The 24,442-nt window shown below is 34.5% G+C and overlaps 1 protein-coding gene and 1 long non-coding RNA gene across 7 annotated transcripts in view; one reads left to right on the forward strand and one right to left on the reverse strand.

Moving 5' to 3' along the window:
* Positions 1-24,442, forward strand: part of LOC105486404 (sperm tail PG-rich repeat containing 2) — a 657,812-nt gene that overhangs the window by 557,603 nt on the left and 75,767 nt on the right. The window lies entirely within an intron of this gene.
* LOC139362364 (uncharacterized) overlaps positions 19,292-24,442 on the reverse strand; it is a 52,032-nt gene continuing 46,881 nt past the window's right edge. The window contains exon 3 of the long non-coding RNA XR_011621157.1: positions 19,292-19,425. This is a non-coding gene — a long non-coding RNA (uncharacterized lncRNA). The remainder of the gene's footprint in view (positions 19,426-24,442) is intronic.

A 24,442-nucleotide genomic window follows, 5' to 3' on the forward strand; every position in this document is an offset into this window, starting at 1 on the left:
CAATGAACTCAAGAAATCGTGTTAAGTACAATTACACTGCAGAAAGAAAGATCAGTGACCTTGAAGATGAAGCAATAAAAATTATTTAATTTTACAGGCATGGTGGCATACACCTATAATCTCAGATGCTGGGCAGTCTGAGGCAGGAAGATCATTAGAAGTTAGGAGTTCAAAGCTGCAGGGTGCTATGATTACACTGATGAAAACCACTGCACTCTGGACTGAGAAACATAGCCAGACCCTGTCTCTAAAACTGAAAAATTCAAAATTCAAAATAAATTATTCAACTTAAACCTAGAGAGAAAAACACAGATGGTGAAAAATCACAGAGTTCCAGTGACCTGCAGAGCAATATCCAGCAGTCTAACATATGGAACTATAGCCTCAGATGGAAAAGCAGTGGGGTATGTAAAATTATTAGAATAAATAAACTGAAAATTTCTAATTTTCATGAAATATAAGTGACCCAAGAAGGTCAACAAATCTGAAGCAACATAGGCATAAAACACCACCAAAGTGCATGATAATAATTGTAATCAATGTAAAAGAGAATATCTGAAATCAGTCAGAGAAAAAGGGTCACACTTTGTACATCAGAACAAGAAAGAGGTAACTATCAACTTCTGAACAGAAACAATACAAAACAGAGAAAATGGAACTGTGTTTTTACCATGCTAAAAGGAAAAGTCACTCCAATATTCTGTATAGGGGGATAATACTCTTCAAAAATGGAAATGAAATACACGACATTGCAGACAAACAAAAGTTCAGAGAATTCACTGCCAGCAGACTCTCTAAAAGATATGCTAAATGAAGTTCTTTAAACTGAAGTTCTTTATAATGATTGTGGATGGAAATTTGGATTTACACAAAGGAAGGAGGACAGTGCTACATATCACATGGACTTGCTTTAATACACAAACAACAAACCTGGTGGTGGTACTGGTGAGAGCTGCAGAGCAACTGGAATATTCATAAATTTTTAGTGGGAATTTACTATAATACAGCCACTTAACAAAAACGGTTGGCAGTATTTTATAAAATTAAATATCTACTTACCGTACAAACTAGCAATCCACTCCTAGGTATTTACCCAAATGAAATGAAAAGCTATGTTCACAAGAAAACCTTTACATAAATGTTTATGAGCCTTACATAAATGTTGTTCATAATTTCTCAAACTTGTAAACAACTCAAATTTTCTTCAACCAGTAAATGGATATACACATTGCATTACATTCATCAAATAGAAAAGTATTTAATAACAAAAATGGATCAATGTTTGAAACATGCAACACCATGGACGAATTTCCAATGTACTGTGGTAAATGAAATAAGCCAACTTAAAAGGGCTACATACATTATGATTCTATTTATAAAACATCTGGCAAAGGCAAAATATGAGCACAGGAAGCAGAGTAGTGGTTGTCAGGGCTGCGTGTGTACAGAAGGCTTGTTTGTAAAAGGACACATAGGATTTTTGGTCAAAAAAACCACTCAATATCTTCACTCTGGTAGTGGTTACATGACTGCATAGATTTGTCAAAATTCATAGAATTATGTATAAAGGGTAAAGTTTAATGTATGTAAATTATACCTCAATAAAATTAAAATTTTAAAAAGAGCAGGATACAGTAATAGTCCTCTAGTTGATTTGTGCAAATAGTACAAAGGAAATTCCATGTGAAAAAGATGGCCTTTTCAAAACATGTTGCTGGAGATCCTGAATATATATCCATATGGAAGGATATGAACCCAGATCCTTAATTCACACTATATACTAAATTTAACTTGAAGTGGATTATAAACTTAAATGTAAAAGTTAACAGTGTATAACTTCTAGAAGACGTAGGAGAAGATTTGTAAGTCTATATAGGGTAAGATTTCTCCAGGCGTGAAAAACTACATATAATAGAAATATATAGAGAATTCCTGTAATTCAATAACACAGAATTTAATAAAAATTACATATAATATTTGAACAGATACCTCATGACCATGTATGACCAATAAACAATACAAAAAGTATGACCATAGACAATATGAAATATGAAATGATGCTCAATATGTTTGATTAGCAGAAACAAGCAAATAAAAACCACAATAATATACCATTATACACCCACTTATATGACTAAAATTTTAAAAAGTAACAAATCAAGTGTTGGTTACAATGTGGAAGAATTGAAACTCTCATATGTTGCTTGTAGGAATGTAAAATAGTTCAACCCCTTTGGAAAATGATTTTTGCAGCTTCTATATAATAAAAATTACTTGTATAACCTACCAATTGGCATTTCAAGTCATTTATCAAAAGACAGGAAAGTATGTATTCAAAATATTTACTCATTTATTCTTATTTACAAAAAGACTTGTATACAGATTTTCACACCATTTTGTTAAGATATCACCAAATTCAAAGTAACCCAAATATATGTCAACAAAAAATAGATATCTTAATAAAATTATAGTCAGTTCACACAGTGGAGGGTTACTCAGCAATAAAAAGAACTTATTGATACATGCTATAATATGGAAAAAATCTCAAAAAATTGACACAGTAGTATAGATTTTGTGATTTCATGACCCTAATCTATAATGATAATAATCATGATATCAGAAGTTTCCTATAGCTGGAGGCAGCAAGAGGAATAGACTGCAAAGGCATGTGAGAGAATATTTTGGCGTGAAGGTAATGTTATATATGATTCAAATGATGGTTATAGGGATACTTGTATTTGTCAAAACTTATCAAACTGTATATTTTAAATATGTTATATATAAACTACACTTTAATAAAATGAATTCAGAAACAATAACAACACACAGAAAAAACGTAATTTGGTAAATTAAAAAAAATGTCATTCCATAAGGAATTTGATATTTCAGGATAATACAAATACTAAGTCATATAAGTTTATTCTTTCATTATATTATTTTTATTTTTTCAATGAATAGTTTTTTGAGTCCCTAGCATGTACTTTTCTGACTCTTTATGTAATTATATTTCTAAATTCTATAAGAAAATATGCTAAGTAGGCCAGGCGCGGTGGCTCACGCCTGTAATCCCAGCACTTTTGGAGGCGGAGGAGGGGGGATCACAAGGTCAGGAGATTGAGATCATCCTGGCTAACCCAGTAAAACCCTGTCTCTACTAAAAATACAAAAAAATTAGCCAGGCGTGGTAGTGAGCACCTGTGGCTCCAGCTACTTGGGAGACTGAGGCAGGAGAATGGCATGAACTTGGGAGGCAGAGCTTGCAGTGAGCCGAGATTGCGCCACTGCACTGCAGCCTGGGTGACAGAGTGAGACTACATCTCAAAAAAAAAAAAAAAAAAAAAAAGAAAGAAAGAAAGAAAAGAAAAGAAAAGAAAAGAAAAGAAAAGAAAATATGCTAAGTAAAATGGGCATTACTAAACAGTTGTTGAACTGTGTCAGGCATACATTTTTAATGTTATCATGAGTGTTTAAATGTGTATCTTCTCTTTAAAAATTGAATTTGCTTTTTTATCCATTGTTTTAGTAGCATAAGCACATCCATGCATATCTATATCCATCATATCTAACCAGTATAAGCACATTTTAGTGAAACAAATCATTTCTGTCACCCCATTAAGGCACGTTCCATTTTCCTCCTGAACTGCCATGAATACAATTAATTTATATTATAACTCAGTATGGCTTTCAAGAAACTCTCTTTCCACTTGGTTTTCTTAATTTGAGAAAAGCAAATTCTTATTTGGGTTATGTGTCTGATGACATTGCAATTCATTTCATTTTCTTGTGTATGTCGCTTTATATCATCAAGTAGAAGAAAACCTTTCTGATTTTTTTTTTGGAAAATGTACAGTCAAAAAATCTAAGAAAAGAATTTATTTAAAACTAAAAGGAATACAATGCTGATTTTGTTGGTAGCAAAATAAATCAAATGAAATAACATATTTCAAATTCTTTTATAGGTTGTATGAACATTTTAACTGTAAATATAGTAAAATTTAAGAAATCTGAAGTGTATAAAATATATATTGAACTATGACATTTCACATCACTAAAATCACTAAATATCTTTCTATATGATGCATTATTACTACTGGATTAAAATAACATAAAAGTCTATTTAACCACAGGGCTAGAATTTTCTCATGTCAAACATTATATACAAAATCATTAGAAAACACCTAGATAAATATTTCCTAATGAATTCAAATTGTATAAATTATTGTTGAGCTTTCTTCTTTTTTAACTTTTAAATTGTATTTTTTTGTGCATACATAGTAGGTGCTTATATTTATGGAGTACATTAGATATTTTGATACAGGCATTTAATGCGTAATAACCACATCATGGAAAATGGGATATCCATCACTTCAAGCATCTATCCTTCTGTTACAAATAATCCAATTGTACTCTTTTAGTAATACAATGTATAGCTTTAATGTACAATTAAATTATTCTGACTACAGTCACGCTGTTGTGCTATCAAATAGCACATATTACTCCTTTCTATTTTTGTACCCATTAACCATTCCCACATATCCACCAATCTCCCCATTACCTTTCCCAGTGTCTGGTAACTATATCTCTACTCTCTTTCTCCATGTGTTCAATTGATTTAATTTTTAGCTCCCACAAATAAGTGAGAACATATGATGTTTGTTTTTCTTTGCCTGGCTTATCTCACATAACATAATGACCTCCATTTCCATCAGTGTTGTTGCAAATGACAGGATCCCATTCATTTTTATGACTGAATTGTGCTCTATTGTGTCTAAGTAACTATGTGATACTTATCATTTCATCTGCTGATGGACACTGAGGTTGCATCCAAATCTTGGCTGTTGTGAACAGTGCTGCAACAAGTACAGGAGAGCAGATATGTCTCCTCAGTATACTAATTTCCTTTCTTTTGGGGATATACACAGCAATGAGATTATTGGATTGCACAGTAGCTTTATTTTTAGTTTTTTAAGGAACCTCCAAACTGTTCTCCATAGTGGTTGTGCTAATTTACACTCCCACCAACAATGTCTGAGGGTTCCCTTTTCTCCACATCCTCACCAACATTTATTTTTGCCTATCTTTTGGATAAAAGCCGTTTTAACTGGGATGAGATGATATATCATTGTAGTTTTAACTTGCATTTTTCTGATAATTTCAGTGCTGTTGAACATCTTTTCATATACCTGCTTGCCATTTGCATGTCTTCTTTTGAGAAATGTCTGTTCAGATCTTATGTCCATTTTTTAATCAGATTATAAAATTTTCCTAGATTTGTTTGAGCTCCTTAAATATTCTGGTTATTAATCCAGCCAATGGAATGGTGGTTCACCTCTGGCTACTTCTAACCCAGATGCATCCTCCATGTATGAGCACTGGCTAAGTCCAGTACAGCTTTGCTGTGAGTTCACTGTGAAATCCCCAGTCACTCTGCTCTCCCTCCGCAAAGTGCACAAACTCTGCACAGCTCACCGCCGCTGGGAAATGGGGGAGGGGTACCATTGACAATTCAGCACTGTCCCTCTGACCCTTCTCAATACCTGTTTCAACAACACAAAGTTAAAACCAGGTATTGTGATTGCTCACCTGATTTTTGGTTCTTATAACAGTGCTTTTCTTTTCAGTGCAGGTAGTTGTGAAAATTTGGTGTTCCTGTGAGGGGTATAAATGGTGTGAACTTCTACTCCACCATCTTACTTTGCCTTGCCTTTGATTTTTAAAAAGTACCAATCAGTGAATGATATTCACTTTTTTATTCCATCAATTTGAAATACACACACACACACACACACACACACACACATTTTGGTTTTCAAACAAAATTTCCCTAAAAGATTTAAAATGTTTAGAATGTTTAAGACATTTACCTAAGGATTGACTTATTTCATGTCAGTTTATAGACTCAGTGATATAAAACATATTCATTCCTTTGCAGTTATTTACACAGTACAGCATAACCTTTGCTTTCTCAGACTATCACAGATAAAAAAGTAACAGAATGTGACCAACAATAACAATGTCACAAGGTAATCATTTCTTTCTGAAACTACTCTGTATTATCACTAGGAGAATTCAACAGAGGATTCCAAGTTCCTAGGGAGTGGCAGAGCCACAAGTTGCACAGAGTCTAGTCCCTAAGTCAACACATGGAAGACCCTCCTACTGGCCAGAAATATCACATTGGAATATTGTAAAATCAAGGATTAAATTTTTATTTTGTACAAAACATTATACTATTTGTATAATTTGGGGATTTATTTCACAGGAGTTAACTAATAAACTTGCTCTCACAAATCTTAAGTACTAGTGAAGGGAGAAGAAAAAAGAAAAATAAATAATAGAAGTAAACTAATAAAAAATTAGTATAAATAAAATATTACAGAATGACATAGTAGAAGCTCCTTCGGATTGAGTTAAATGAAAAGTCTCTTTGAGGAATTGACAGTTGAGACACTGACACTTTAAGGAACCAGCCTGGAAAGATCATGGGATGAACCTATGAGGGAGCAGCTATTGCCAGAACAAAGACACCTCTACTCAAACAAACTAGAAAATCTAGAAGAAATGGATAAATTCTTAGATACATACATGCTCCCAAGACTAACCCAGGAAGAAGTTGAATCCCTGAATAGAACAATAACAATTTCGGAAATTGAGGCAGTAATTAGTAGCCTACCAACCAAAAAAGCCCAGGAGCAGATGGATTCACAGCCGAATTCTACCAGACATGCAAAGAGGAGATGTTACCATTCCTGCGGAAACTATTCCAAACGATAGAAAAAGAGGGACTCCTCCCTAACTCACTTTATGATGCCAGCATCATCCTGATACCAAAACCTGGCAGAGACACAACAAAAAAAGAAAATTTCAGGCCAATATTCCTGATGAACGTCAATGCAAAACTCCTCAATAAAATACTGGCAAAATGAATCCAGCAGAATATAAAAAAGTTTATCCACCATGATTAAATCAGCTTCATCCCTGGGATGCAAGACTGGTTCAACATACGCAAAGCAATAAATGTAATCCAACACATAAACAGAACCAATGACAAAAATCACATGATTATCTCCATAGATGCAGAAAAGGCATTTGATAAAATTCAACAGCCTTCATATTAAAAATTCTCAATAAGCTAGGTATTGATGGAATGTATCTCAAAATAATAAGAGCTGTTTATGACAAACCCATAGCCAATATCATACTGAATGGGCAAAAGCTGGAAACATTCCCTTTGAAAACTGGCACAAAACAAGGATGTCCTCTCTCACCACTTTTATTCAACATAGTATTGGAAGTTCTGGCCAGGGCAGTCAGGCAAGAGAAAGAAATAAAGGGTATTCAAATAGGATGAGAGGAAGTCAGATTATCTCTCTTTGCAGATAACATGATTGTATATTTAGAAAACCCCATTGTCTCGGCCCCAAATCTCCTTAAGCTGATGAGCAACTTCAGCAATCAATGTGCAAAAATCACAAGTATTCCTATACACCAATAATAGAGAGCCAAAAATCATGAGTGAACTATTATTCACCATTGCTACTAAGAGAATTAAATACCTAGGAATACAAGTTACAAGGTATATGAAGGACCTCTTTAAGGAGAACTACAAACCACTGCTCAAGGAAATAAGAGAGCACACAAACAAATGGCAAAACATTCCATGCTCTTGGATAGGAAGAATCAATATCATGAAAATGGCCATACTGCCCAAAGTAATTTATAGATTCAATGCTATCCCCATCAAGGTACCATTGACTTTCTTAACAGGATTGGAAAAAATTACTTTAAATTTCATATGGAACCAAAAAGAGCCCTTATAGCCAAGACAATCCTAAGCAAAAAGAACAAAGTTGGAGGCCTCATGCTACCGGACTTCAAGCTATGCTCCAAAGCTACAATAACCGAAACATCATGATACTGGTACCAAATCAAATATATAGACCAATGGAACAGAACAGAGGCTTCAGAAATAGCGCCACACATCTACAACCATCTTATCTTTGACAAACCTGACAAAAACAAGCAATGGGGAAAGGATTCCCTATTTAATAAATGGTGTTGGGAAAGCTGGCTAACCATAGGCAGAAAACTGAAACTGGATCTGTTTCTTACACCTTATACAAAAATTAACTCAAAATGGATTAAAGATTGAAATGTAAGACCAAAAAGCATAAAATCCCAAGAAGAAAACGTAGGGAATACAATTCAGGATATAGATATGTGCAAAGACTTCATGACTAAAATGCCAAAAGCAATGGCAACAAAAGCCGAAATTGACAAATGGGACTAATTAAACTAAAGAGCTTCTGCACAACAAAATAAAAGTAGCATCAGAGTGCATAGGCAACCTGAAGAACGGGAGAAAAATTTTGAAATCTATCCATCTGACAAAGGGCTAATATCCAGAATCTACAAGAAATGTAAACAAATTTACAAGAAGAAAACAAACAACCCCATCAAAAAGTGGGCAAAGGATATGAACAGACACTTCTCAAAAGAAGACATTTATGCAGCCAACAAACATATGAAGAAAAGCTCATCATCACTGGTCATTAGAGAAATGCAAATCAAAACTACATTGAAATACCATCTCATACCAGTCAGAATGGTAAACCTTAAAAAGTCAGGAAACAATAGATGCTGGAAAGGATGTGGATGAATAGGAACATTTTACCCTGTTGGTGGGGGTGTAAATTAGTTCAACTATTGTGGAAGGCAGTGTAGCAGATTCCTCAAGGATCTAGAACCAGAAATACCATTTGACCCACCAATCCCATTACTGGGTATATACCCAAAGAATAGTAAATCATTCTACTATGAAGACACATGCACATGTATGCTTACTTCAGCAATGTTTACAATAGCGAAGACTTGGAACGAACCCAAATGCCCATCAATGATAGACTGGATAAAGAAAATATGGCACATATACACCATGGAACACTATGCAGGTGTAAGAAAAGGATGAGTTCATGTCCTTTTCAGGGACATGGGTGAAGCTGGACGCTGTCATCCTCAGCAAACTAACCCAGGAACAGAACCCAAACACCACATGTTCTCACTCATAAATGGGAGTTGAACAATGAGAACACATGGACACAGGGAAGGGAACATCACACACCAGGGTCTGTCAGTTGGTGGGGGGCTAAGGGAGGGATAGCATTAGGAGAAATACCTAATGTAGATGACGGGTTGATGGGTGGAGCAAACCACCATGGCACGTGTATACCTATGTAACAAAGCTGCACGTTCTGCACATGTATCCCAGAACTTAAAGTATATATATAAAAAAAAAGCCTTGCGAGCATCTATTTCCTAACTTTTTAATAATCAGCATTCTGACAAGCAATGGGGAATGGACTCCCTAGTTAATAAATGGTACTGGGAAACCTGGCTAGGCATATGCAGAAAACTGAAACTCCACCCCTTCCTTACACCTTATATAAAAATTAACTCAAGATGGATTAAAGACTTAAATTAAGACCTAAAACTTTAAAAATCCTGGAAGAAAACCTAGGCAATACCATTCAGGACATAGGCATGGGCAAAGACTTCATGACTAAAACACCAAAAGCAATGGCAACAAAAGCCAAAATTGACAAATGGGATCTAATTAAACTAAAGAGCTTCTGCACAGCAAAAGAAACTAGTATCAGAGTGAATAGGCAACCGATAGAATGGGAGAAAACTTTTGCAATCTACTCATCTGACAAAGTCTAATATCCAGAATCTCGAGAAACTTAAACAAATTTACAAGAAAAAAGCCCAATCAAAAAGTGTACATAGAATATAAATAGATACTTCTCAAAAAAAAAAAACCCAAAAAACAAAAAGAAACAAAACTCATTTGCTTTATTTTTCTACTTTATAGTAGGCCTGACAGAAACATACTGAAGCAATCTGGGAGACAACCTGTGGTAGATTTTATGCTAAATGTTAACGTTACCTCTGTTGATTTTTAAAAAAATGTGTTTTATATAATAGTTGAAAGACAAACTTTAACACGGACTGGAATAAGGAATTTTACAAATTCTCTTTAGAGAAACCAACTATAAAGTTTTAGAGTTGAATTGTGCTCCGTTTCAACTCCCTTGCCTCTCTAGTTTTCAGTTTATATTAGTTAAGTTTTAATAACTTTGAAGGGTCCCGCAAATTAATAATCTACATGAAGTATATTATTAGAGGGAAACTAATCTTACTGCTAAGCAGTGTGTTGTACTACATAGTGAATATTTGTGTTTTGGAATTTTAAAATTATTTAAGGTAATGGTGTTATGAATGGTTTAAGAATGTCTGGTGACTTGCTTATTTTAAGTGATTATCATTAAGTTAGAAAAAATGTATTTTTAAGTGTTTCTTAAATTGCCTTTTGAACATTTTTAATCAACAGATTTAAATAATGCATAAAATAAATTGCCGTGTTAAAAAAAAAAAAGAAGACATTTATGCGGCCAACAAACATGAAAAAAAGCTTATCATCACTGATCATTAGAGAAATGCAAATCAAAACCACAATGAGATCTAGTTACTTTTTTCTTTCTTTTTTTGAATATACTTATAGTTGCTCCTTAAATGTCCTTGTGGGCCAAATTTATCAGCTTAGACACTCTGGGTTCATTTCTATGAACTGATTTTCCTGAGTTATGGATCACAATTTCCTGCTTATTCACACGTACGATAGTTTTTGTTTGGTTCCTGAGCGGTATGACTATTATGTTGTTTAATACCTTGATACTGTTATATTTTTTTGAGCAGTATAGATGTTCATTCTGACAAGCAGCTAATTTACTTGTAAGTCAGCTTCTTTTGGGTTTTTTTTTTTTTTTTTTTTTGAGGAGTTTTGAAGCCCTTTTTAGATTACAATAGCCTTTGTTTGACAGTTATTGTTCTTGCTGCTGAGTCACAACCCGTCTGCATTCTACCAAATGTCCTAGCTGTTCAGCGAAGTCTATATGCTCTGACTTGTCTAAATGTAAACTTCTCTTAGTCCTGCGTAAACTCTGGGTACTATTCAGGTTATGGCTGCCCCATGTATTTTCTTTTGTGATGGTTCTTTGCAATTGTAATTTTTAAAATAGCAGTAAAAACTGGATATTTTCAAGTGAAAGTAAATTATATTAAATTAAAAATATTTATATAAAATTTAATATTTATGGTTGTGCTTTTGAAAGCATATCATAGTACAATTAGAGCAAAATGCTGGAGTGGTCCAAATGTTCATTCTTTTATAAATAATATCTTCAAGTAATCACTCTGGAAATTAGAGAAAAATGGATCATTTCAATAATGTAGAATATAAGAAGGTCTCTATGAAATATAGTATGTTTTGAATATAGTATGTTGAATTTTTAAATAATGTGCAGGTTCTATATTAAAACAATTTTATACTTTGAAAGTCGACTTGATGTTTCAATCAGTTTGAGGCACTGAAGTTGAATTCTTGAAGAGAAAATACATAAACACAGGCCACTATTTAAGAAGAAAACTTCTCAGTGTGAGGAATCGTTCTCAGAATGTTAGCTTGCTTCTGCTTAGAAGACCAGTTACTGGTTGTACAAACTTTTCCAAAGAGAAACTCAGCATTGGAGACAAGATGACCGTCACTAGGAAGAAATTCAGAAAAATTATTCTCCAACAAAGAGGATTACTGTAGGATGAAAATATGTTAGTCTTTCCATTAAAAAAAGAATGAACTGGCTTGTTCATATGCCATAAAAATAAGATGGCTGGGATAAGAGCCTTGATGATCCTTTGGATTTCAACGAAACTACAAGAAGCAAGGTATCATTAATGTAAATAGAAGACAAAAGTAAATTAAGGAGATGAAACAAGCAGCTGTCTGTTGAGAAAAAGAATCACAATAATATAACAGCAAATGAATGCTGCTCCTCAAAGATATTTTAAATTTTCCTTCAAGAAAATTAGCACTATAAATATTTGTACCTTTTTTGTTTATTTACTCTGCATTACAAAGTTCAGACCACCAACTAAAAAGAAACAAGTCTGGCATAACTGTAGTGATAAGTTTAGGAATTCATTGAAATAATTTTACTATAGGGAGATCATATCAGTAAAAATTATAAATTGGACACATTAAACAGTAGATAGCCAGGTCTATCTTAATTTCCTTTGCTCCCTATTTTGCTGGCTTTTATGTTGTAAGATAGATAGACCTCTTACATATTTTGCTATAGTTCAACTTTCCAGTATTTTGGGATGTGTATCTGGGGTTTCCATTGCTTACTCCTGTCACCAAATTTTAGAACTTTGTTGGATGTCTGATCAGAAAAATTCTCTTCATTCAGAAATCTTCCATGTCCCTTGAACCCAGGTCTTATTCCTCCTTCAGAGATTCCGGTATCTTATCTGACGTTTTAATTCTGTACTTATCACTGTGATTATTTTAATCATGTTTGTGTCTCTCACTTTACTGAAAGTCGTATGCCCTCAGGATCTGTAATGATAGATATTTGTTTGGCATTGTTTTGCCAGCATTAAGTGCTGCAGTGTCTGCCACATAATAGGTTCTAAATAAAGGATGAATTACCATAATTTGTTGTTGGATGAAATAAGATAGTTATTTCAGCTTACAGAGGACACATTCACTCCCCAATGTTTTTTCCTTCTGATGCTAAGCAATATTTTTCTAACCTTCCTGTTTTACAGTGGAATCTGGTAGAAAATCAAATAGTTGCACAGAAAACCATATTGTTACCTTATAAACATTTTTTTCTAATAAACACTTACTCCTTGGAGACTGTCAAGTCTAATAAACAATTTTTAACTGTTTAATCACTCTTCACTGCTACTAATTTGCTGATAATCACAAATTACATTTTACATAGCCTTGCCTTGAAAGAGTTTTGAAAAAATAGTAAAGTAAGAGAACTCATATTTATTGAGGATCTATTATGTGCTTGCTAGGACTTTATATAATAATTATTTTGCTTAATCATTATAACTACCCTAGGATGTGCAGATATGATCTCTATTTTTATAGATGATAAAAATGCGACTAAGTATTTAAAATATTTATCCAGCTGGTAGGTAGAAGAGACTCTATTACAGTCCAAATCTATCTGATATCAAAGCTCCTAAATGCTCTGTCCACTCTTATAGCACAGTGAACTAAATTTTTGTTCAGATTATGTGTCTAAGCCATAAAATAGTAGAAAAATGTCAAATACCATGTGCTATTTATACAGTGGATGAAAATAGTTTGCAATACATTAAAGGTGTAACTTTAAAAATCATGACATTTTAAATTGTTTGACTAGCTGGCTCCTTTCAGGAGCTACTTCAGTATAGTGGAAGAAACTCTCCCATTCACGTGTGACAAACATCTTAGGTGATACAGAAGTACATGACATTTCAAAAAATTAAAATTGTAATATCATAGCTGAGAAGACTTATGAATGATTCTCTCTCCAAGCCTCTGCCTTGAAATATGAATGTGTTTAAGTTATTCAATATAGATGGTGAACCATTGTGCTTAAGTTTAAAACCCCTGCAGGACATGCTAGTATTTCATTTATTCTTCATCTGCCCAACCACAACATTTACCAGTATAACTGAAACCTTTTCCTTGTCCGTGTGTAAGACAGCTTCCTAACATCTCTGTGTGTCTGCTTCAATCAGCAAGACTATTACTTAAGATTAGACAAAGATGCACATACTCTCCAGGTTGGTTTGTCAGATTAACCTAGCAAAATCTGTGTTATTATAAATGACTCAAGTCCCACTAATGATCCTAAAAGTAAGTATATATTGACATGTTGAGTTCAAATAGCTAAGTGAGTATTACTTGCATAGTGAAAAAATTAATTACTTGCATAGTGAAAAAAAATAATTAAGTTTACTAAAATGATTTCATTTCTACCAGATTCCCTTGTAAAACACTGGGAAAAGTGTCTAACTTGTTGAAATTATGAGTTTAAAAACCTACAAAATAAACCTTCTAAACTCTATACTACAAGAAAAGTAGTAATGATTATAACAAAATAGCAACATTTTCTTCTTACTCCTCAATGGAAGAAAAACACATGGGAACTATAATGATAATGCCAGCAATGATAAGATGTGTTTTAATGCTGACATTCTTTTCCTATTTTAGTAGTAGCATCAAATTATTAAATAAGACTTTAATGTCTTGAACTAATCATTTGTATAAATATTATTCAATTAATTTAATATTTGTAATTACCAAGTTTTACTGTATCTTTTCCCCACTCCCATGAATGTAGGTAGAGTCAGGTTTAAGAAAAAATTATATTTTTGGATTATAGGAAACAGCAAAATTCAGGTTTTATTTTATTTTTATTTTTATCTATTTATTTATCTTTGAGACAGAGTCTCGCTCTGTCACTCAGGCTGGAGTGCAGTGGTGCAATTTCAGCTCCCTGCAAACTCTGCCTCCTGGGTTCACACCATTCTCCTGCCTCAGCCTCCTGAGTAGCTGTGACTGTAGGCACCCGCCACCACGCACTGCTATTTTTTTGTATTTTTTTTAGTAGAGACAGGGTTTCACTGTGTTGGCCAGGATGGTGTCGATCTCCTGACCTCGTGATCCACCTGCCTTGGCCTCCCAAAGTGCTGGGATTACAGGCATGCGCCCGGCCCAGGCTTTATTTTTAAAGCATATTTACTTTGGTGTTTTTGTAGTACTGGTAGCTATCTCATTACCACTAATATTTTTAATAAGATATACTTGGATTTGTTTTTAAGAGATAGTATCTTGCTATGTTGCCCACACTGGATATGAACTCCTGGGCCTGGGTGATTCTCCTGCCTCAGCCTTCCCAGTAGCTGATACTACAGGCATGCATCACAGAGAACAGCTTGGGTATCTTGTTTTTAACCTACCTATTTTTAATGATAATTAAGTTGGGACATGGAAGATATTTTTCTTTAAAGTGAATTTCAATTCATCCTGTTTTTGACTTCAGGATTCTGTTCTATTTTACATATTTTAAGCTGTATATGAACAAATTACATCATAGTATATTTCTGTTGAAGATGATATTCTTAATCATTTTTCAAGTTATTCCAAAGAGAGCAAAATAATGTAAAATAAGTAATAGGCCTTCATTATCATTGTTGTTGGTACCAGTTTCACTGTCATATTCACGTCATCCTGTCTAAAGTACATTTCTGAGTATCAGTTTATGTATTTGTCAGTTCTGAGTAATGATCCTGAATGCTCTACAGAGGTGCACTGCTCTGGGCACTGGGAACCTTCTAATACTTGCTTCTTATCCTAGGTCTGTCTCTAACTATATCAAACTGGACAACTGACTCAACAGAATATGAGTGGTTTCCAATCAATTAAATTAGTAGATTGGCCTGGCACATTTCTTAAGTTTCCTTCATTCTTAAAATTCTTTGATCTTCTGCTGTTGATTTGTTGGCCCTGTATTAAGTCATTCATTATTTGTTTAGTCAAACATTAATCAGCTCAAGGTAAAAAAGACTATTTCACATGACGTACTGATTATGGAATATATGAGGAAATGATATATTTCATTTTATTCTTTGCAATATACTGTTTAATAATGTACAATAGTAGCAAACAGTGGAGTGTTTTTTATCAGAATATATGTATTATAAAATCACAAGTGGAATATTTTTAAAAATTTAATAACATAAATATCAAAAGTCTGAACTTAATTTTCAGACTCCTTTGTTTTAAAGAAAAAATTGACCCCACACTTATCTAATCAAACCAAGAGTAGTTTTAATATTTTTCTTTTATATTTTCACGTACTCTATAACCAAAAAAAACCCCAAACTCTGTTATTTGAAAATACAGTTTACCCTTTACATTTAAGTACAGCTGAATTATCATTAGCTTTGTATTCTCCATGTAAGATAATTTTTAAAAGAGAAACAATATTTGTGTTTCTTGTGAGTGCCTATGAAGATTAATTAAATTTTATAACAGATCTGTGAAGTGGAAATATTGTAATCACTTTTTCTGAAATATCATCTTCTCTAGAGCACAAAACTAAAACTGTCTTGGCAGTTTGGATAGCATTCTTTAATATTCTAGACCTGGAACTTAAAAAGATTCTATAACCAGTATATACAGAGAAGAAATTTACAAGAGCCTGACTTAATTACTTGTGACTAAATGTTATGGTAAAATCTGAACCTTTTTTTTTTATTCTTGTAAGAGGATCCAAAGGTGGTTATTATTTGAGTTTTTCTGACTTGTTCACTTAATCATACAGAGTTCACAAGTAGAGACTGGTACAAGCTATTATACTGTTGACTTGGGGATTGGTCAAGTCTAGTTTATAGTGTACAATTAACAGCCATCATTGACATCTGTTTGTTCATGCACTGAACGCATACCTACTTGTACTAGACTTTCTGTATGTAGACCACTGGCGATGTAATGCCAAGTCCTTGTCCTGACCCTTTAAACTCAGACTCTAAATACTCCATACTTAGCTCATTTTCTCCTCTATACAATTGTTTCACTTCCACCAACTGTCTTTTACTTGTGACTGGAAATACCATAACCATTCCATTGTCCTTGGCCAGAATGTCCTCTCCACTTACACAAAAGCTTTACTCTTCTTATGGTTTATCCCCCTATTCATATGTATTGATTCATTTAATTTTCTAGCATCCCATTGGAGTAGGTGCTATTTTTATACCTATTTTACAGATAAGGACACTGAGGTACAGAAAGACTAGGTAACTTACTCAAGTTTACACAACAAATAAGATAAAACTGGGAATTGAAATGGACATTTTGACTCAAGAGCCTGAACCTTCAACTAGTTTATTTCAGGAATTACCTATCCCTTGTCCTTTCTCCTTTTTCTTCATCTCTCCACCTCTTGTTCCCTCTTCCTTCTCTCCTCTTGTCCCCTTTTGATCTTCCCTCATTTTCTTTTCTGGAATAATCTAGTTCCCACCAGTGTCATGTCCTGGCTAGTGATGCAACATGATATTTGCTTAAATGTCATCCTCTATTCAGAGCTATCATTTACTGAGTTAGTACATTCTTGACCAGGATCATCCCTGTATGCTAGAGTTTGCAGAGGTTTCTGCATCTGTGTTTGATCCCATTTTTCTCTAGTGTCCTTCATTACGATAATAAGGGTGCTTCAATATCTGTTGGATCTATGTTTCATTCAAAAAAAAATTCTCACAATAGGGGAAATTTGGCAGTCCTTCCATACCTCGCTGGAGTTCTGGGTGTCTCAGTGGGTTTGCCTATACTGATCTCTCCACATAGCTATCTCAATTCTGTTTTCCTGTGACATGAAATTCTGGGGAACTTTCTAGACTTTGATACCTTCCAGGGCAAGCAGATGGGAAGAGAGCACTGATTTCCTCCACTCTGGATCCTCACACTTATCAGAGATGATAAGCATCCTTCCCACCATCTTTGAAGGTTTCCCTGTGGTGGATAGTGAAAAGCAGGGTACAGGATCTTTACTGATTTCTGTTTCACTTTTCTATCTCTTCTATGCTCGACTTTTTAATTACTTCCCCCATCTGTATTGGCAGCTCTGTAATTATTATAATTTTTAATTATTCTGTCTTAAATCTAAACCACTGTTTTTATTATTGGCTTTACATTTTTTAAAGTTGAGAAAATATCTCATTTTTTTATTCTACTGTCCCTTAGAATCTAAAGTTCTACAAATAGTTGGGTCATTCATATAATAAGAAGAAAGTGAAAGTGAAAAGCACTTCTAAGAAAAGTTTTGATGAGGGAACATCAAAACTTGTTAATGTTCCCTGGCATTAGCATCAGATTGGAAGTAAAAAAGGATGGTGTTGAACCTGAGCTGGTAGAGAGCCAGGATGGTGAAAATGTTGTTTTAATGTGACAAAATGGATAGTAGGAAGGCATTTATTATTTTTGACAGAAGTAACATAACAGGCAGTTCATTTGGAGCATGTTTGTTCATTTAGCCTCGTATGAAATGTAGAAGGGAGAATAGACAAAGCAAACTAAGTACTTTATTGTCAATAGCCAATTTTTGTCCCCCTGAATGGATCATATTTACCAATTTACATTAATACAGTACTTTCACTTTTCACAAAAAGAATAATGTCTATTTTCCCACCAAAGGTGATATTATTTTTGAAGGCAATTTCATTTTTCCCATATTATATACTTCTTAAATGTATACTCATTGCATTTAAAACTGCCAGTAAGTCATAGGGTTTTAATGTGTGATTTGTGTTATCATGTCATAACTTTTAACATTGTTTTATAAAAAGAAAATGAATACTTGAATGTACCAGCCCTCATTTCTAAGTGACTGTCTCTTTTATTCATGGTTTGTTTCCTCTGATGAGGTTCTCACCAGATAGTTTTTATCTTGGTGTTTTTATAGTTTCTTAATTATTCACTGTCATTTTTTAAATGAATGCTCCAGGAATACTTGAGTATTTACATACTCTTTGTCACCTTGCTTAACTTTGCGTGTCTCATAGAAGGGTCTTGATAATTATTGTAATAGAACTAGAGAGAAGTTATGTCAGCCTGCACATAACATGAGTGCATTAACGTGTCAAAATAGCAGTGAATGACACAGCTCTAGGCAGTCTTAAAAGCTACTAATGGCAGGCCAACTCTAAGGAATTGATTTGTAAGCAATACTAAAGCTATAAAACTTTCTCCTTGATATATAGTTTCAGAAAGCCTTGTTTTATTATTCACCTTATTTTTAGTAGATGAGTAATAGCTATTTGAATAAGTGAGCAATCCATAAAGACAACATGGTTGATATTCTCTTTGTTAAAGTAGTAATAGAAAATTTCAAATAGGAAAATGAACAAGGTAGCAGCGTATTAAAATTAATTTCAGTTGTTAACATTTAAACTGCAATTTAATCATGGGTTGAATCTTTTAAGTTATTGTTTTGTGGTTAATGGGAATGGATTTAGTAATGTGGTTTGTCAAATCAATAGCTTTTCGGCACCTAGAATATTTGAAGAAAAAAATATTTGAAAAGTAAAAGAAACTTTATAAATAGAAATTTATGATAAATAATGTAATAAATAAGTAAAATTTATTGGTTTTAAAAAGTGAAAAAAAATGAAACTAAAAACATTCAAAATTCAAAAGCTAAATGACCTGTTTTTTTTATGTGGGATTATAGATAAAAATGTACTGGTATTAATCTCCACATAGCAGTCAGAGATTCTTATGGCACTTTATTGTTATTAACTGAGCCAAGTTGTCTTACTCTCAGGCAGCTCTGTTAGATCAGGAGCCATTTCCTTCATGTTTGTCATTGTAGCTTCCTGGATTAACATCAATGTCCGGAACAAATTAGAAGCCCAATAATTTTTTTGATACGGGATCTTGCTTTGTTGCCCAGGCTGATTTTGCACTCCTGGCTCAAGCGATTTTCGTGCTTCAGACTCTCTAGTAGCTGAGATAAGCACAAGACACTGCAATAAAAACAGCACAATAAATATTTTTAAATGGGCTGGGTGCAGTGGCTCACGCCTGTCATCCCAGCACTTTGGGAGGCCAAGGTGGGTGGATCACTTGAGGTCAGGAATTCAAGACCATCCTGGCCAACATGGTGAACCCTTGTCTCTACTAAAAATACAAAAATTATCCAGGCGTGGTGGCACACGCCTATAATCCCAGCTACGCAGGAGGCTGAGGCAGGAGAATCACTTGAGCTCAGGAGGTGGAGGTTGCAGTGAGCAGAGATCGCCCCACTGCATTCCAGCCTTGGCAACAGAGTAAGACTCAGTCTTAAAAAAAAATCATAATTAAATGATTGTATGAATGTATGCTCTCTCAAGGGCCAGATCATATAATTTTTTTTTCTTTCTTTTTTTGAGATGGAGTCCTGCTCTGTCTCCCAGGCTGGAGTGCAGTGACACCAGTGGCTCAATCTCGGCTCACTGCAGCCTCCACCTCCCATGTTCAAGTGATTCTCCCACCTCAGCCTCTGGAATAGCTGAGATTACAGGTGTGTGCCACCAGGCCCAGCTAAATTTTTTTATTTTTATTTTTAGTAGAGACGGGGTATTCCCCCTGTTGGCCAGACTGGTCTCAAACTCCTGACCTCAGGGGATCCGCCTGCCTCGGCCTCCCAAAGTGCCGGGATTACACGCGTGAGCCACCGTGCATAGCCTATAATTTTAATAAAAATAATTTTTTATAAGTGTCCCAAGAATGGCACAAAGGATAATGCAAGTAAGAACATATGTTTTGTGTCTCATATTTCCTAAAGCTTGCTCCAAGTGGACAGCTGTTGAAAGAACAAGCGGCAATGTAGTATGGTACACTGTGCATTACAATTGACATTCAAATTTGCACTTAAAATGAATGGATTAGACTAGACTATTTCCTAGGTTACTTTCAACCTTAAAATTTGTGACTCTGATTTAGTTCATAGCCAAAGTTACTGCAAATATATAAAATGAAAATTACTACAAAAATTGATATTTTGAATGAACCTGTAAATAGTTCTTTCAGTGAAAAATGACCTGACCTCAGAATCAGGTAGCTCCATAGCTCAAGGATTTTATTCCACTGTGAATGACAAGCGAGGGAAAATATAAGGGAGACCCTGAGGAACTTTGAAATTTCCCTGTGTGCGCTTAGGGACAATGCCGGACAAAAAAGTTATGGGTTGCTTCATTTAATCTTATTTCTTTCCTTCACTACTACCTGCATCTTCTGTTTTCATTAAGTGTTAAAAATATGGTGACTTTTTGAAACAATTTCTTTAATCAGGCTGAAAAGGTAGTATTACAATGTAAAAACAAAATGTAGGAAATATTCAACACAACATTTAGGCGTCAACAACAAATTGCCTCTGTGTGTGCTATGTGTGTGTTTGTGTTTGTGTGTGTGTACATATATACATACCCCCTATATATATGTGTGTGTGTATATATAACATAAAGGAAACATATTTTCTAATATGTTCTAGATGATTGAATTCATAAGGAACTTTATACTTAGTAGCACAAGTACATTTTTTAAAAGTTAAAAAAAAAGGCATAGTTCTAAATTTTTTCACACCTTAAGATTACTTTAAATTTCTTATTCTAACTTTACAATATTTTAACTTTACAAGTTGCATTATATCCTAACTTCCGGTTTTAAATTGCTCCCTCAACTTATAATTTATTACTCTGGAGACACTGGTTGACTTTTTATGGGGTGATTATTTTCTAGTTGTTTCTTATTTCAATTCCCTTTTCTGCTTTCCCCCTCTAAGCACCCAGAAACACATGTACATATCTTTTCTCATTTACTTGATATGTGGTCTTTACAATGAGGCTGTCTTTCTGTGAAAATGAAATTTTATATCTTGTTAAAAATTCCAGAATATTGTGTCCCAAACGGGTATACATTTCTGAATACAAGACCCTAAATCTGAAAAGCCAGAAGGAAAAATGACTTACTTGTAATATCCATAACTACTTATTATAATGCAACCTTATAGATTTACTGAGGTCGTGATTTACAAGCGTGCAAATTGTTATAAGTAATGTTTTCATCTCTGAAAGTGTTTTACACCACAACAAAATAGATTTGTAGTTCACTTAATTATAACTGTATATCTTTATAGCACTTATTAGTCACGTCTTGTGTTCACCTTAGGGAGATCATATTCCAGATACATTTTTGATTTTGTCAAAAGTTCTGATTATTTTGCATTTAGCTTGATTTCACTAACATCTTGGGCTTAAAGACCCATGCATATTTCAAACAATTCATCCTCAATGTTGTATTTAAATGTTTGTATTCATCATATTTTATGAACTTTTAGATAAGCTATACCAGTTGGTGCCCCCAGGACTTTGCCAGGTAATGTTAAGTTCAGGAGAAGCCAGCTGCAAGTAAAGAAATTCAGACTTGACTATGTATATGAGTTCTGGTGGTTAAAAAAAAAAAAAAAAAAAGATAAAAGCACAAAGTAATTGAAGACTGAAAAAAAAAATTTGAGCCAGCTGGCACAAAGAACTGTGATTTTAACCTTTATTTAAACATCTACAACTAGTATTTTCAAGTATGTAAAAGCCTATACCCTTGAAGCTAATAAAATATAAGGATATATATAAATGATTCAGTTGTGTATACTCTTCATTTAAGTCATACTAAATCATATGCTTTATGAAAAATACTAATATGACTAATAAAATGCAATTTACTTTTCTTCTTCATGAGAAATTAGAAGTCTCAGGAAGAACTTCAATTCCTCCTTTTATAAACATTCTTTGGGCATCTACTTCCTTAGCGAGAAGAAATTCACTCCTTGGGTTTGAGGACAATACTCAACTCAGTCCTCTAGACATGATCCCCCTCCAGGTTCTCACACTTTATCAATCTCCTCTAAATTCTGTTTCTTCAGACTTCTTTCTCATTCATCTCCTTTCTCCTATTTCTGTAATCTCTCCAGCTGTTTACTCTCTCTCTTCAGTAATGCAATATATTCATGACTCTGGGACATTTAGAACAAAAACAAAACCTCCTTTCCTAACATGTTAGGAACTCTCAGCCTCTCTTTCCTCATGGCCAGGCCTTAGAGAATAGGCTAAATTTACTGTCGTTATCTGTTTACCTTCCAAGCTTGCTTAAACCTGTTGTGATCTGTCTTCTGCCACTCAGTGGCAACTGATTTTGTCAAAGCCAGCAATGATTCCTAAATGCAGAATCTGAAGACCATGTTTTTGAAGCATTTTTTCTGACTTTATATATTTTGTTTGTTTTATTTTGTTTTGACAGCACCGGGTACTGTTAATAATTTCCTCAATTCTTTTTTGGGGACCCTATTTTGGCCTAGATTTGTGAAGTTGGCTAGGTAGGCACTGCTGCATAGAGTTTGTTACCATGAAACCTGTCAGAAATATCTGGATTTAGTGCCCTTGTTTTGCTGCTTATGGTCTAGATTACTTTGGTCACATTAATTTAATCTCTCTAAACTCAGTTTCCTTTTCTTTGAAGTGAAGATGATAATTATACCCACTTCATAGGGTTGTTAGAATTAAATTTTTGAAATATTAAAAGGCTTTGAGAGGTGATCTCTAATAAGGTATATATGTATATGTGCATATATATGTATTTGACCTTCATCTAGTTCCCTGGCACACAGTAGAACCCTTGGAATCTCTGGAGTGATAGGAGTCTTCTGTATGTGAGTGAGATGACTGGTGGCTGGGGACCCTAGATAGCTTCAGGATGGGGGCTGTTCACTTGAAAGACCAAGGCATGATTAGAGGGTTGGGACTTTCAGTCTCATTTCCCAACTTTTGGGAAGCAGAGGGAGGATGAAGGTTGGGTTGATCGCCAATGACCAGTGAAATCAATCAATCATGGCTATGTAATGAAGTCTCCATAAAAACCCAAAAAGACAGGATTTGGAGGAGATTCTGGATAACTGAACAAGTGGCAGTTCCTGGAGGGTGGCATGCCTAGAGAAGGCATGACAGCTCTCTGCCCCTTCTCGCTTTCTTTACCTTGCCCTGTGCAGCTCTTCCCTCTGATGATTTATGCTTTGTAATATTCTTTATAATACATGGATAAATGTAAATAAATTGTTTCCCGTAGTTCTATGAGCTGTTCTTGGAAATTAATCAAATCCAAGAAAGGAGTCATGGAAAGCCTGATTGATAGCTAGTCAATAAGAAGCACAGGCCACAATCTGTTTTTGCAACTGACATCTGAAGTAGGGGCAGTCTTGTGGGACTAAGCCCTCAACCTCTGGAATCTGACATGCTCTCCAGGTAGGTAGTGTCAGAACTGAATTGAACTAGAAGACATCCAACTGGTGTGTACTGCAGAATCATCTGCAGAATTGTGTGATGTGTGTGTGTTACGGGGAAGCTCCACACATGTATAGTCACAGAATTATTCTTCATTGTAAGAGTATAGTATGAAAAAAAGATTTTGGATTTTCCTATATCGCAGGATTATTTTAATGTCTGGTGCATGCTGAGCCCTCAATCAGTGATAGCTATTACTAATATTTTTAAACCATGAAGATACTCTTTCGTCCCCCTTCCTTCTTCTTCCTCCCACCCCTATCTTTCCTTTTTTATCACTTTCCCTTCTCTTCTATTCATTTTCCTCTTTTTCCTCCCTCTCCTCTTCTCTCCTCTGTTCTCTCCTCTTCTCAGTTTCTTTTCATTAACACTCACATACTTCGAACACAGTCCTGGCTTTAGCTACTATGATATCCCAAATCTGTTGATCCAGACCACATCTTTCCCAAGTGCTTCTAAGCTGCATATGCATTCCATGCTAAACATTTCCAGCTAGGGATTTCATAGGCACTTTAAAGACAGCATGCTCCAAACTGAAGTGAATGCTTCTCACAATTACCCTCACATTTGCTCATCACCTACCTTTCCTGTCTTAGTTATTGAGGCCAATCATGTAGTCCTAGTAGTTCTTTAATTTTACTATGTGTCATCTTTTATATGGCCATTCTTATAC

The sequence above is a fragment of the Macaca nemestrina genome, chromosome 3 (genome assembly GCF_043159975.1).
Source record: "Macaca nemestrina isolate mMacNem1 chromosome 3, mMacNem.hap1, whole genome shotgun sequence".
NCBI classification, from domain to species: domain Eukaryota; kingdom Metazoa; phylum Chordata; class Mammalia; order Primates; family Cercopithecidae; genus Macaca; species Macaca nemestrina.